The sequence below is a fragment of the Phyllobates terribilis genome, unplaced genomic scaffold, assembly GCF_046119375.1.
Source record: "Phyllobates terribilis strain yellow unplaced genomic scaffold, ASM4611937v1 Scaffold_170__1_contigs__length_4071412, whole genome shotgun sequence".
Lineage (NCBI taxonomy): Eukaryota > Metazoa > Chordata > Amphibia > Anura > Dendrobatidae > Phyllobates > Phyllobates terribilis.
In genome coordinates, this window is record NW_027362930.1 from 212,324 (window position 1) to 226,261 (window position 13,938).

Here is a 13,938-nt window from a genome sequence, read left to right on the forward strand (position 1 = left end):
AGTCATCAAAGCAAAAGGTGGCTACTTTGAAGAACCTAGAATATAAGACATATTTTCAGTTGTTTCACACTTTTTTGTTAAGTATATAATTCCACATGTGTTAATTCATAGTTTTGATGCCATCAGTGTGAATGTACAATTTTCATAGTCATGAACATACAGAAAAATCTTTTTAACTTTTTGTCTGTACTGTACATAGTAACATAGTTTTTAAGGTTGAAGGAAGACTAAGTCCATCTAGTTCAACCCATAACCTAACATGTTGATCCAGAGGAAGGCAAAAAAACACATGTGGCAAACACTAAGCTCCACATTGGGGAAAAAAATTCCTTCCTGACTCCATATGACAATCAGACTAGTTCCCTGGATCAACGCCCTATCAAGGAATCTAGTATATATAACCTGTAATACTATATTTTTCAAGAAAGACGTCCATGCCCTTCTTAAATTTTAGTAGTGAATCACTCATTACAATATCATGCGGCAGAGAGTTCCATAGTCTCACTGCTCTTACAGTAAAAAATCCCTGTCTGTGATTATGATTAAACCTTCTTTCCTCCAGATGTAGAAGATGCCCCCTTGTCCCCTTGTCTCAGGCCTCAGAGTAAAAGGATCAGTAGACAGGTCTTTGTACTGTCCCCTCATATGCTTGTACATAGTAATAAGATCACCCCTAAGCCTTTGTTTTTCCAAAGTAAATAACCCCGAGTGTAATAACCTGTCTTGGTATTGCAGACCCCCCAGTCCTCTAATAACCTTGGTCGCTCTTCTCTACACCCGCTCTATGTCTTTCTTATTCACCAGAGACCAGAACTGTACATAGTATTCTAAGTGTGGTCGCACTAATGACTTGTATAGAGGTAAAATTATGTTCTCCTCATGAGCATCTAGGCCTCTTTTAATACATCCCATTATTTTATTTGCCTTTGCAGCAGATGCCTGACACTGGCCACCAAACGTGAGCTTGTCGTCCACCAATACACCCAGTTCTTTTTCAGTTACAGTTTTGCCCAGTGTTTTACAATTAAGCATATGATTATACATTTTATTTCCTCTGCCCAAGTGCATTACCTTACATTTATCCCCATTGAAGCTCAATTGCCATTTATCAGCCCAAGCTTCTAATTTACATAGATCCTCCTGTAATATAAAATTGTCCTCCTCTGTATTGATTACCCTGCAGAGTTTAGTGTCATCTGCAAATATTGAAATACTACTCTGTATGCCCCCTACAAGGTCATTAATAAATATGTTAAAAAGAAGCTGGCCCAATACTTACTCCTGTGGTACCCCACTGTTAACTGAGACCCAGTCTAAGTGTGTTCCATTAATAACTACCCTTTGTTCTGACGCGCCCCCAGGGCCGTGGGGTACTCGGCAGCCGGGCCTCTGGTTGCTGGGGTATATCATGGTAGCTGGCCCGGTCCGTGACCCAGGGCGGTCAGTCAAAGGGGGAGATATAGGGGATTTGTGAAAGTGTTCGTGACGCCACCTATGGATTGCGGCTAGAGGGAGCCGCCGCTGCGGAGCAGTCCTCTGGAGCTGGTGTTACGGCAGCAGGGATGGTGTGGCTCTCCACAGGTAGAGCTTGCTCCAGGGCAGCGTGGGGTGTAATGGATGGTGGTGCAGGGGAGAGACGGCAGGACAGTCTCGGAGGAAAGACGGACACTCACAAGGGGGTAAGCTTCAGTACCTTTACTGGTGATGTTGCAGGCACGGTCCAGGGTACTCCAGGTGAAGGGCACACTTTTGGACTCTCCCCAGTGAGCGAGTATAGGGCCTCCTGATCCGTTGCTTTATTCTCTAAGCTTCTGACCTGCCTGAAGCTAGGCCTAGCTTGGTTACTGTCTCTCTTTGCACCTGCTGACCTGGTGATAGTGTTAGAACCTTGCTGTTAGGTTTTTTTTCCTTTGCTGGTCACATGACCTTGTTGGCCTATTTAATCCTGCTCCGCCCTTCTGGCTTTGCTGGACTTCATTGTATATCTACTTTCTAGCTAGCCTGTGCTCTGTATCTAGCTCTGTTAGTTTGCTTGGTCTACGGACCTCTATGTTCTATCTATTTTGTTTGTTCGTCTGTCTGCTACTATTTCTGTTAGGAGGTGTCCCATATTCCTCCCAGTCCTTAGTACTTGTAGGGATTCCCTCCCCACATCTATAGGTCTCCGTACAGACTAGATTAGGACTTTAGCAGGTCTGATCGCAGGATCAGGTTCCCTGTTACATCGTAGGGATTCAGCTGAGTCCTATAGTAGGGACAGATCTCCTCTCTTTCCTTAGCTTTGGTAGCAGAACATAACAGTAAGTCCAGCCTGCAAATTCTCTAAGGAAAGATTTTTTTTTTTTGTTCCATCATGGTGTCGGTTCAGGATTTGGCTAAACACCTGCAGGGACTCTCTCTGGAAGTGGCCGAACTCCGTCAGCACGTGAGTAACTGTCCTGGAGCATATTTCTTGGAGCCTAAGGTATGTTTGCTGGATTTATTTTTTGGTGAACATCGAGAATTTTTTTCATTTAAAAATGCTTGCTTATTGTATTTTCGTTTGAGACCCAAGTCCTCTGGGGATGAATCCCAGCGCGTAGGGTTCATAATGTCACTTTTGCGCAAAGAGCCTCAGGAGTGGGCCTTTTCTTTGCAACCTAGTGATACATGCTTCAGATCAGTGGATAGTTTTTTTTCTGCTTTAGGATTATTATATGATGATCCTGACCGTGTGGCATCAGCTGAGACTGAGTTGAGACGTTTAAAACAAGGATCAGGTAATGTGGAAAAATATTGTACTCATTTTCGTCGTTGGTCCACTCAAACAGGGTGGAACGATTCTGCTCTGAAAAGTCTATTTCTTGCTGAGCTCAGTGAAAGGGTTAAAGACCTGCTAATTGCTTATCCTACACCTGAGGATTTGCAACAGGCTATGCAATTAGCTATACGGGTGGATAGAAGACTGCGTGCTAGGGTTAATGAGAGCAAATCCTCTGCTATGTCAGTTTCTGGTTATGATAATGTATGTACTAACAGTGGTGAACCAATGGAGATTGGATCGGTGGCACCTCGCTCTCAAGAAAAAGACCGTCGTTTTTCGGAAGGCTTGTGTTTCTATTGCGGAAAATCTGGTCATTTGATTAAAGGCTGTGAGCTTCGTATGAAGAAAGAAAAAAAAATGGTCAGTCACGCCCGTATTGCCTGTTTAAATTCCAAGGGTATATTTTTAGCTGCTTCCACGATTGCTCAGGAAAAATTAATGGAATTTCGGGTGTTTGTTGATTGCGGGTCTACACTGAATGTAATTGATGGGGGATTCGTGGAAAAACTCAATTTAAAACCTGAACCTTTATCATCCCCCATTGCTGTGGTTTCTGTGGATGGCTCCCCTTTGAAGAATATTACTCTCAAGGTCTGTGAATTTCCTCTCACTATTAATGGTGTTCACCATGAGAAATTGGATTTGGTAGTGTTGAATAACTTGCCTTCTCCAGTAATATTGGGTTTGCCCTGGTTAAAATTTCACAATCCTGTACTGGATTGGTCTACCAGTGAAATTAAATCCTGGAGCCATAAATGTTATGACAAGTGTTGTAACGGGCGTATTGCAGCTTTGGATAGGGGAGAATTGCCTGTTCCTATTCAGGATTTTTGGAGAGTTTTTTCTGAGAAAGAATCGCAGGTTTTGCCTCCCCATAGAGACTATGATTGTTCTATTGAATTTGTCCCTGGAGCGATTCTTCCTAAAAGTCGTTTATTTAACCTTACTATTCCTGAGAGGAAGGCTTTGGAGGAATACATACAGACAAGTTTGGCCGCCGGTCACATTAGGCCCTCTAAGTCTCCTGTGGCGGTTGGATTTTTTTTTGTAAAAAAAAAGGACGGCGGTTTACGTCCTTGTCTGGATTTTCGTGAGATTAACAAAATTACGGTACGCAATCCTTACCCACTGCCATTGATTCCTGATCTGTTTAACCAGTTATTGGGGGCCAAGTGGTTCTCTAAAATTGACCTTAAGGGGGCATACAATCTGTTGCGCATGAAGGAGGGTGATGAATGGAAGACTGCTTTTAACACTCCTGTGGGTCATTTTGAGAATCTGGTTATGCCTTTTGGTCTTACTAATGCTCCTGCATTTTTTCAGAATCTGATTAATGACATCCTTAGACCTTTGATCGGTAAAAATGTGGTTGTGTATTTGGATGACATTTTGATTTATTCGCCAGATCTGGAGTCTCATTGGCGGAGCGTGCGTGAGGTATTACAGTTATTAATGGACAATTCGCTTTTTGCTAAGCTGGAGAAATGTGAGTTCGCTGTACAGAGAATTAGTTTTTTGGGCTACATTATCTCCAGCAAAGGTTTTGAGATGGATCCGGTTAAGGTTCAGGCTGTGCAGGAATGGCCTAGGCCTATTGGTTTGAAATCGATACAGAGGTTTTTGGGTTTCGCCAATTACTATAGAAAATTCATAAAAAATTTTTCTAGTATTGTCAAACCTCTGACTGATCTCACCAGGAAAGGTGCTGATGCGGTTCAGTGGTCTTCTGAGGCCATTGAAGCTTTTGTGTATCTCAAGGAGAGGTTCACCTCTGCTCCCATCCTTATGCAGCCTGATGTTACTAGGCCGTTTTTGGTTGAGGTTGATGCTTCCTCTGTGGGGGTTGGCGCAGTATTGTCTCAGGATAACGGGGATGGATTACATCCCTGTGCCTTTTTTTCAAAAAAATTTTTCGGAGACTGAATTGAATTACGATATTGGTAATCGGGAATTATTGGCTATTAAACTCGCATTTGAACACTGGCGCCACTTCTTGGAAGGTGCGGAATTTCCCGTTCAGGTTCTTACGGATCATAAAAATCTGATATATCTTGATGCTGCCAAGCGCCTGAATGCCCGTCAGGCTAGGTGGGCACTGTTTTTCTCGCGGTTTAATTTCTCCGTTACTTACATCCCTGGTACTAAGAATGTTAAGGCGGATGCCTTGTCTCGCAGTTTTTCTCCCATAGTCGGTGCTGAGAAAGAGGAAAACATTTTACAAGAAGGTGTTGTGATAGCTGCTTTAGACTCCGTTTTGGAAGATGAGATTCTTAAAGCTCAGGAGAATGCCCCATCTAACACTCCTCATGGGAGGTTGTTTGTGCCTGGGACCTTTAGGAGAGATTTGTTTGTTGAGTGTCACGAATCTCGGTTGGCAGGTCATCCCGGAATCTCTGAGACCAAGAGACTGGTGGGTCGCAGTTTTTGGTGGCCTGGATGGCAGAAGGAAGTCATTAAGTGGGTGCGCCAATGTACTATATGTGCTAGATCTAAGTCCTCACATACTCCTGCTGCGGGGTTACTTTGTCCTTTGGAGGTCCCCAGTGCTCCTTGGACACATTTGGCTATGGACTTTATAACTGACCTTCCCCCCTCTGAGGGTTTTACTGTCATCTGGGTGGTCGTGGACCGTTTTAGCAAGATGTGTCACTTGGTTCCCTTCATCAAACTGCCCTGCGCTAAAACTCTCGCTAAGGCCTTTGTCAAGGAAATTGTCAGACTTCATGGCGTTCCTACTGACATTGTTTCTGATAGGGGTCCTCAGTTCGTGGCTCGTTTTTGGCGTGCCTTTTGTGACAGGTTGGGAATTCATTTGTCGTTTTCGTCCGGATATCATCCTGAATCTAATGGCCAGACAGAAAGGAAAAACCAGGATGTTGAGCAGATCTTGCGTTGTTTTGTGGCAGACAATCAAGAGGGGTGGTCTGAGTTTCTGCCACTTGCCGAATTTGCTCTGAACAATCATACATCAATCATTTAATATATGGTCCCCAGATAGGGGACGTATCAGATATTAAACTGATAAGAACAGATACTACACTTGATCTTAGCCAAAAGGCCGAGAAGCGATAACCAGAATTGGTTTCAAACTACGGAGCCACCCAAGGATCCTGAAAAGTCCATTTGTGGAGATGAGCTCCTGGACTCCCGTTAAGAAGACATGTTGTCAACCTCTAGATCCCTTACATGCCTGCACTTTTCGGCTTGCTGCTGCTGCAATCCACGCGTTTTAGATCTGCATAACTCCACCTCTTTAAACACAGCACCTTCACCCCCTGCTGTTCCCACCCGCCTCAACACCGTTGGAAGGGAGGAGAACCAATTAAGGCGGGGGGTGGGGTGGAACGAGCAGCTGTCTACCCTTAGCAGGAGGGCTCCTGATTACATACCTCTCCTGCTGCTGCTGCTGCTGGCTGTCCAGCAGCAGACTGAAGGTGGCTGCTGCTGTGCACAGGTATATAAAGGCTCAGAGCCTATTATGACACGCGCAGCCAGCGTTCCATTGCCACATTCCATCTACTGCAGGCAGGATACCTGGCTGGCTGAATGTCGCTGAGAAGCTCACAGAGACCGCCATAAGCAACAGTTTAACAGAATGCCACAGACTAATCAACCAAACTTTTTGGGTTGGGTTCTCTTTTATAGTCTGCAGGCATTAAATGAAAGAAGTCAGTGTTCCAGCAGAAGGAGACAACGTTTCAGAAAAGGCATTGTAGCAAACCAAAAAAGAAATTTTAAGCGCAGCAGAGTAACCAGCGCACATACCTGTTAGCTCAGGTGAGTTTAAAAGGCTGCTGTTGATAACAAGGGCATTTGCTAAATAGATGGTGTGTGTGCAACAATATACTGAAAGGTCAATTATATTGTGCAGCTTATCTCACCACCTGTAGTTATTTAGGTGAAAGCTCCAAAATGCTTGCCTAATATGTCTGTTTATCCAAAAGGAAGTAAAAAGGGAGAGCTAGAAAGATAGCATTGCATCACATTACATGGCAATGCAATGCACAGTTGCTGAAGTTGAACCAAAATGAGCTTGTAATCTGGCTTCTGCAACTTTGAACCTGAAAAATCCAATGAGGAGAAGAAAAGCAAAGCCAAAGAGTCCATCCCAAAATCCGACAAACAAGCAAAATGAACAAAAAACATTGAATTCAATTCTTTCTGATTTTAGAAACTGCATTAAAGAAGGGGTGCACCGGTCCTGGAGATACTGCAATACCAGGTCAATGCGTGGAGTGGACAGAGCAAGCTCTTTTTCCATCTCCCTGTTCTAAAAATCCATTTAATATATGGTCCCCAGATAGGGGACGTATCAGATATTAAACTGATAAGAACAGATTTTTTTTTTTTTTTTTTTCTTTTTTTTTTTTTTAGCCCGAATTCGTGTACAAAACCTGAGTGCGCTTAAAAAAGTGACAAGTGCCACAAAAAAAGTGCACTAGGATGCTGGTCTTCTTGAAACCCTCTCCAAAAGGAGAAGGGTCCCCCAAACCATTCCCCGTCCCTCCGAGCCAAAAGGCCACAGCGAGGAACAGGGACAAAAAGCCACCTCCAGCCGAAGCCAGAGGCGACCCAATCTTACCCCCAGCACCTGCCCGAGTTCTCACCCGAGCAAGGCACTGGGAGCCAAAGACTGTGCTCCCCTCCCGGAAGAGGGGAGCCAACAACGCTCTCCTCCCGAAAGAGGAGAGCCAGGGGGGTTCAGGGGGGAGCGGAACCTGATGGCCACACACTCCCCCCCTAGACCTGCCAAGAGAGGAACCCGTAAGGGAACCGCATCCCGACAAAATCCTAGTAGGACGTGACACACGTGAATAAGTGGACACACAGTGACAAAGAAATTAAATAAATAGTGAAGGTTTCACAGTATAATACTGCCCGGACCTTCGACCGGGAATTGAAAAATTCCCCATCCTAAGGCCAGAAGGCCCGGAATAAGGGTGTGTGCGAAGAAAGAAAATTTGAAGTGCTTGTGCAAATGTGCCATAAACTCAAGTGGGGTTACCAATCCCAGTGAGTTAAGGCACCCCAGGGTCACCACTCCTGGGGCACTTCACACTTCGGGCTTTCGATCTTCCCCGGCCCAATGGCGTCGATCCTGGGGGGCCATGCTTTCCACCAGATGACTATATTAGCCACCTGGCGTACTAACAAGCGCCTAAACCCCAGTGTGCATAATGTATCAATCTACTAGGGCGGCCAACATCCAAAACCGCCTTTTCAAAAGATACTACACTTGATCTTAGCCAAAAGGCCGAGAAGCGATAACCAGAATTGGTTTCAAACTACGGAGCCACCCAAGGATCCTGAAAAGTCCATTTGTGGAGATGAGCTCCTGGACTCCCGTTAAGAAGACATGTTGTCAACCTCTAGATCCCTTACATGCCTGCACTTTTCGGCTTGCTGCTGCTGCAATCCACGCGTTTTAGATCTGCATAACTCCACCTCTTTAAACACAGCACCTTCACCCCCTGCTGTTCCCACCCGCCTCAACACCGTTGGAAGGGAGGAGAACCAATTAAGGCGGGGGGTGGGGTGGAACGAGCAGCTGTCTACCCTTAGCAGGAGGGCTCCTGATTACATACCTCTCCTGCTGCTGCTGCTGCTGGCTGTCCAGCAGCAGACTGAAGGTGGCTGCTGCTGTGCACAGGTATATAAAGGCTCAGAGCCTATTATGACACGCGCAGCCAGCGTTCCATTGCCACATTCCATCTACTGCAGGCAGGATACCTGGCTGGCTGAATGTCGCTGAGAAGCTCACAGAGACCGCCATAAGCAACAGTTTAACAGAATGCCACAGACTAATCAACCAAACTTTTTGGGTTGGGTTCTCTTTTATAGTCTGCAGGCATTAAATGAAAGAAGTCAGTGTTCCAGCAGAAGGAGACAACGTTTCAGAAAAGGCATTGTAGCAAACCAAAAAAGAAATTTTAAGCGCAGCAGAGTAACCAGCGCACATACCTGTTAGCTCAGGTGAGTTTAAAAGGCTGCTGTTGATAACAAGGGCATTTGCTAAATAGATGGTGTGTGTGCAACAATATACTGAAAGGTCAATTATATTGTGCAGCTTATCTCACCACCTGTAGTTATTTAGGTGAAAGCTCCAAAATGCTTGCCTAATATGTCTGTTTATCCAAAAGGAAGTAAAAAGGGAGAGCTAGAAAGATAGCATTGCATCACATTACATGGCAATGCAATGCACAGTTGCTGAAGTTGAACCAAAATGAGCTTGTAATCTGGCTTCTGCAACTTTGAACATGAAAAATCCAATGAGGAGAAGAAAAGCAAAGCCAAAGAGTCCATCCCAAAATCCGACAAACAAGCAAAATGAACAAAAAACATTGAATTCAATTCTTTCTGATTTTAGAAACTGCATTAAAGAAGGGGTGCACCGGTCCTGGAGATACTGCAATACCAGGTCAATGCGTGGAGTGGACAGAGCAAGCTCTTTTTCCATCTCCCTGTTCTAAAAATCCATTTAATATATGGTCCCCAGATAGGGGACGTATCAGATATTAAACTGATAAGAACAGATTTTGCGTTTATATTTAAAATATCGTAGTCTTTATCTTTTCTTCAGAGCTTTAAAATAACATCTTCCATAGGTGATAGTTCCATATACTCAGGGCTCTTTTCTTTCCAAGCTTCTTCATATCCATTAGGTAGTACATATAAATTTCACTTAATGCCAGTCTTATACAATCCTTGACTTCTATATAGTCTCTTTTAAACAACAATATGTTTCTGGTCTTCCATAGAGCACTTTTAACACAACTCAAAGTGCACCATAAAACTCTCTCTTTTTCTTTCGTCATGTTTGGTAAAATCCCATATAAAACCACTTCATGGCTTAAAAAATTAAGACCAGATAAAAATTTTAAAAGCTCACCACAGTCTTTCCACACTTGCTGTGCAAAATCACAATTCCAAATAAGGTGCATAGTAGTCTCATCATTATTGCACTGATGCCTCGGGCAGGTTTGTATAGTGCTAAGTCTTCTTTTATACTGGAAATCACGAGTCGGTAAACATTCCTGCACAATCATCCAAGCTAAGTCTTTATGTTGATTCATCAGGTAAGGTGCATTTGTTAAATTCCATATTTTAGTGACTCTGCTATATGAATAATGGCTTATGGGCGTCAAAGTTTCTTTCTTTTTTAATTGCTGCAGCAGCTTCCTTGCATTCTTCAATGTCTCCATCTCAAAAGAATCTAGGCCATATAATCTGATAACTTTCTCCAGGATGGCATATTGTTGTGGAGGTGATAACAACACTGGGCTTGTTAAAGAAATGGATATCCACTTTCGCCTCCTAAAAATGTGGCCAGCTGCATATCTTAAAAAATGTGCCCAAGGGCTTGAAGCAAACATATATTTAAAACAGAGGCTAAAAAACTTGGAGTATAAAAACAGTTTGACGTTGGGAACATCCTTACCACCAAGGTGGTGCATCTTGTACATTGTTTCTCTCTTCACCTTTTCGAACTTAGAGTTCCACACAAATTCAAACAGCATTCTCTGTAATCTTCTCGCTGTAAGGTCACTTGGGGGATAAACATAACTGAGATATAACATGACAGGAAGCAGAAGGGCCTTAATAATTAAAACTTTACCTTCGATTGTTAATTTTCTTAATTTCCAAAAGTCAATCTTCTTTTGTATTTTGTCCCTTACTCCATCCCAGCTCTTCATTCCATCATTCTGTCGATCAAAAATCACGCCCAGAATTTTAATCTTCTCTGACTGCATCGGGAGATCAGGGATGGACACATCCGCCCAATTGCCACGGACAAAACAATCACATTTCTCAATGTTTAACTTAAAACCTGAGGCTTCACAAAAAAAATTGGTCGTTCTTATAGCTCTCCTGAGAGCGGCAGGTGATGAACAAAAAATAGTAATATCATCCATGTAGCCCATTACCTTCACATCTCTTCCATGTCCTCCAGGGATAGGGACACCTTTAATCACTTTATCCTCTCGTAGCATAGATAAAAGAGGCTCTATTGCACATATAAATAGCACTGGGGACAAAGGGCAGCCTTGCTTCACACCTGAATGCAAAAACACTTCATTAGACAAAAATCCATTGATTAAAATTTTACTAAAAGAGTTCTTATATAAAAGTGCCACTTGCTTGATAAAAATTTCAGGGAAGCCCATTTTTTTTAAAACCAACCATAAAAAACAATGAGAGACACGATCAAAAGCCTTTTGAAAATCCAACGATAAAATTGCTAAGTCTTGCTTCCTGGATTGCTGGTACCATATGACATCGCGGATGGTATTGAGATGCTCCGCAACTCCTCTTCCTGGCACCCCACATACCTGGTCTTCATAAATAACTTTGGATAAAACTTTTTTAAAACGGTTCACTAAAATTTTGGACATCAACTTGTAATCAACATTCAACAGTGTGATTGGTCTCCAGTTTGCCAGATGGGATTTGGCTCCTTTTTTAAAAATCAGGGAGACCAGACCACTTCTCCAAGATATAGGCAGGATATCACACTTAAAAGCTTCTTTGATTACTAAAAACAAGTCGGGTTTTAAAAAATTCCAAAATTCACGATAAAATTCAACAGGCAAACCGTCAGAACCAGGGGTTTTCCCATAGGAAAAACTTTTGATAGCAGCATCTACTTCCGACAAGGTGACTTCAGTGCATAACAATTCTTGGTCTTCGCGGCTCAGACTATTTTTTAATGAATTAAGGGCATCTTCAGTAAAAGACTGGTCTATAGTTTTCTCATTAAAAAGCTGCTGATAAAACTGGTGAGCTTGGTTGAGCATACCTTCAGTTGTAGTTTCACCCTCTAATTCTGTTATCATTTCCTTAGCAGCAACTACTTTTTTAAAAAAAAATCTTGAGCACTTTTCATTTTTCTCCATCACTTCAATTTTTGAGTTATAAATTATTTCCTTACCCTTCGACTCTATACTCTTTTTAATTTCTTTTTTTGTTGCTTCAATTAAATCGTCCATTTCAAGTCCCACATCTCTTAGTTGATAACAGGTCTGCAATTTAGTAATAAGCCTTTTATGCCAAGCGGACTTTTCTCTTGCATTGGCTATGCTGACCTTGATAAAAAAACTTTTTATCTTCATCTTGCTGTATTCCCACCATTCTAGCAGAGTTAAAAATTTTTGTTGTTTTGTTCTTAAATAATTAAAAAACGCTTTAAAATCTGTTCTTACCTTAGGATCTTGTAACAATGTTGTATTTAGCCTCCAAACTCCTCTTGCCTTGACAAGCCCAGGTAATTCTAACTCTGATAGCAACATCTTATGATCTGAAAAAATGTTTGGGATTAAGACAACAGATTTGACATTCACATATTGGGACATGAAAATAAAATCAATACGAGATTTAGAAGAAGAGTTCTCCCAAGTATAACCGGTCCGGGATCATTACTACGGATCTCTTTCCAGGAGTCTCTAAGAAAAAAATCAGTTAACAAATCCTTTAGTTGTTTCTCTGTTTTGTCTTTTTTAGGAACGGTGGAACTCCCGCTTCTCCCTTCACCAGGCAAGACACAATTGAAATCCCCACAGAACATCAGAGGCGATGAACCAGGTAGGTAATATTGCACATCTTCAAACAACTGATGTCTCTCTTCCTTCACCGGAGAAGCATAAATGTTCAAAAGTCTAAAGTCCACACCTTTAAAACTAATATTTAAGAAAAGAGCACGTCCAGAAGAAATGTCCACAAAAGAGTTGATTTTAAAGTCATACGACCTAAACAGCACTCCAATGCCAGAGGAACGATTTTCATTATCTCCGGACCAGATAGAGGGCCCATGAGGCCAATCTTTTCTTAAATCTGCATAATTCATATCAAAGTCAATGTTACATTCTTGCAAACAAAAGACATCACAGTCCACTGTTGACAGGTAGGAAAACAAAGCAGCCCTTCTTGTAGAGCCCCTTATACTCCTCACATTGAGCGAGGCTACTTTAATTGATGAGGTCATGATAGGTTAGTTCAGGTCACACTACTGTCAGAATCAGACATAAAGCCCACCGATGTTAACGGGCTCTGCACTTCTGAGTCCGAAAAAGAAATGTTTATAGGGTCTGAAGGCCTTGGCTCCTCAGGAGGGGCAGCGGGAGCCATTGGCTTGTATTGCAGAAGACTTGGTTTTAATGGACACTTCTTGGAAGTCTCCCTGGCCACATTCTCATCAGACCTATCATCTGTTTTCCTTTTCCTACGAGTTTCCAGCTCCATTGCTTCTTCCTCCGAGCTAAATGTCCCGATTTCAGCAGAGGGACTCCCCTCCACCACCATATCACCCGGATCAGAATCAGCAGCCCAGTCCTTAGATGAAGCTTCCCTCCTCTCAGGACGGACAGGTTTCTCAGCTGGAGGTTTCTGCATAGACGTGGGCTTATGCGCAGCAGGAATAGGAGAACTGGCAGGTTTTCCCTGTGCAGCAGGCACTGAAGTGCTTGTGGACCCGCCTACAGGGGGTTGTGTTCGCACAGTAGATACAGGAGCACCGGTGGGACCCCCCTTAGCAGCAGGAGCAGGAGGGTTGGTTGGCTTCCTCTGTGCAGCAGGTGCAGACGTACCACCTGATGTACTAGCAGGCTTGGTCTGTGGAGCAGGTACTGGAGAGCTAGAAGACTGCCCCCGCGCTGTAGACGCACCCGCAGGAGCAGGAACAGCAGAGGGTTGCCTCTGCCCCCCGGGAGCAGATGGAGGCACACGGGCAGGTTGCTTTGCCAGCGTTTCAGCATAGGTTTCCGCCTTTTTCTTCAAAGGACACTCCCGGAAGGAGTGACCTGGGACCCGGCAGATGTTGCACACCATCTCATTGGTACAGTCCATTGTGGCATGTCCATGCTTGTAGCACTTCTTACAGATTGCCACCTCCTCCTTGCAGTTCTCATAAGTGTGACCGAAACACATGCATTTCCGGCAGAAGAGGGGCATGTCCGGGTAGAAGAGGCGCCCCCGCTCCCTACCGATCAGGAAACTTGACGGAGGATGACGCTGACCACCAATGCCATTTGGATCTTCACAAAATTTAACAAAAAATTTATGCTTTCCCGTCCAGAGGTTTTCCTCATTCATGACCTTGTGGGAATACCGCAGTTCTGGGAAATAGTTTTGAAGAAAGCAAA

At 43.4% G+C, this 13,938-nt stretch overlaps 4 pseudogenes; all 4 read right to left on the minus strand.

The window, feature by feature from the left end:
• Window positions 1–5,697: 5,697 nt before the first annotated feature.
• LOC141211742 (U2 spliceosomal RNA) lies at window positions 5,698–5,873 on the minus strand (annotated as a pseudogene).
• Window positions 5,874–6,988: 1,115 nt separating this feature from the next.
• LOC141211783 (U2 spliceosomal RNA) lies at window positions 6,989–7,201 on the minus strand (annotated as a pseudogene).
• A 776-nt stretch (window positions 7,202–7,977) lies between these two features.
• LOC141211845 (U2 spliceosomal RNA) lies at window positions 7,978–8,069 on the minus strand (annotated as a pseudogene).
• A 1,115-nt stretch (window positions 8,070–9,184) lies between these two features.
• Window positions 9,185–9,360, minus strand: LOC141211633 (U2 spliceosomal RNA; annotated as a pseudogene).
• Between the last annotated feature and the right edge of the window lie 4,578 nt (window positions 9,361–13,938).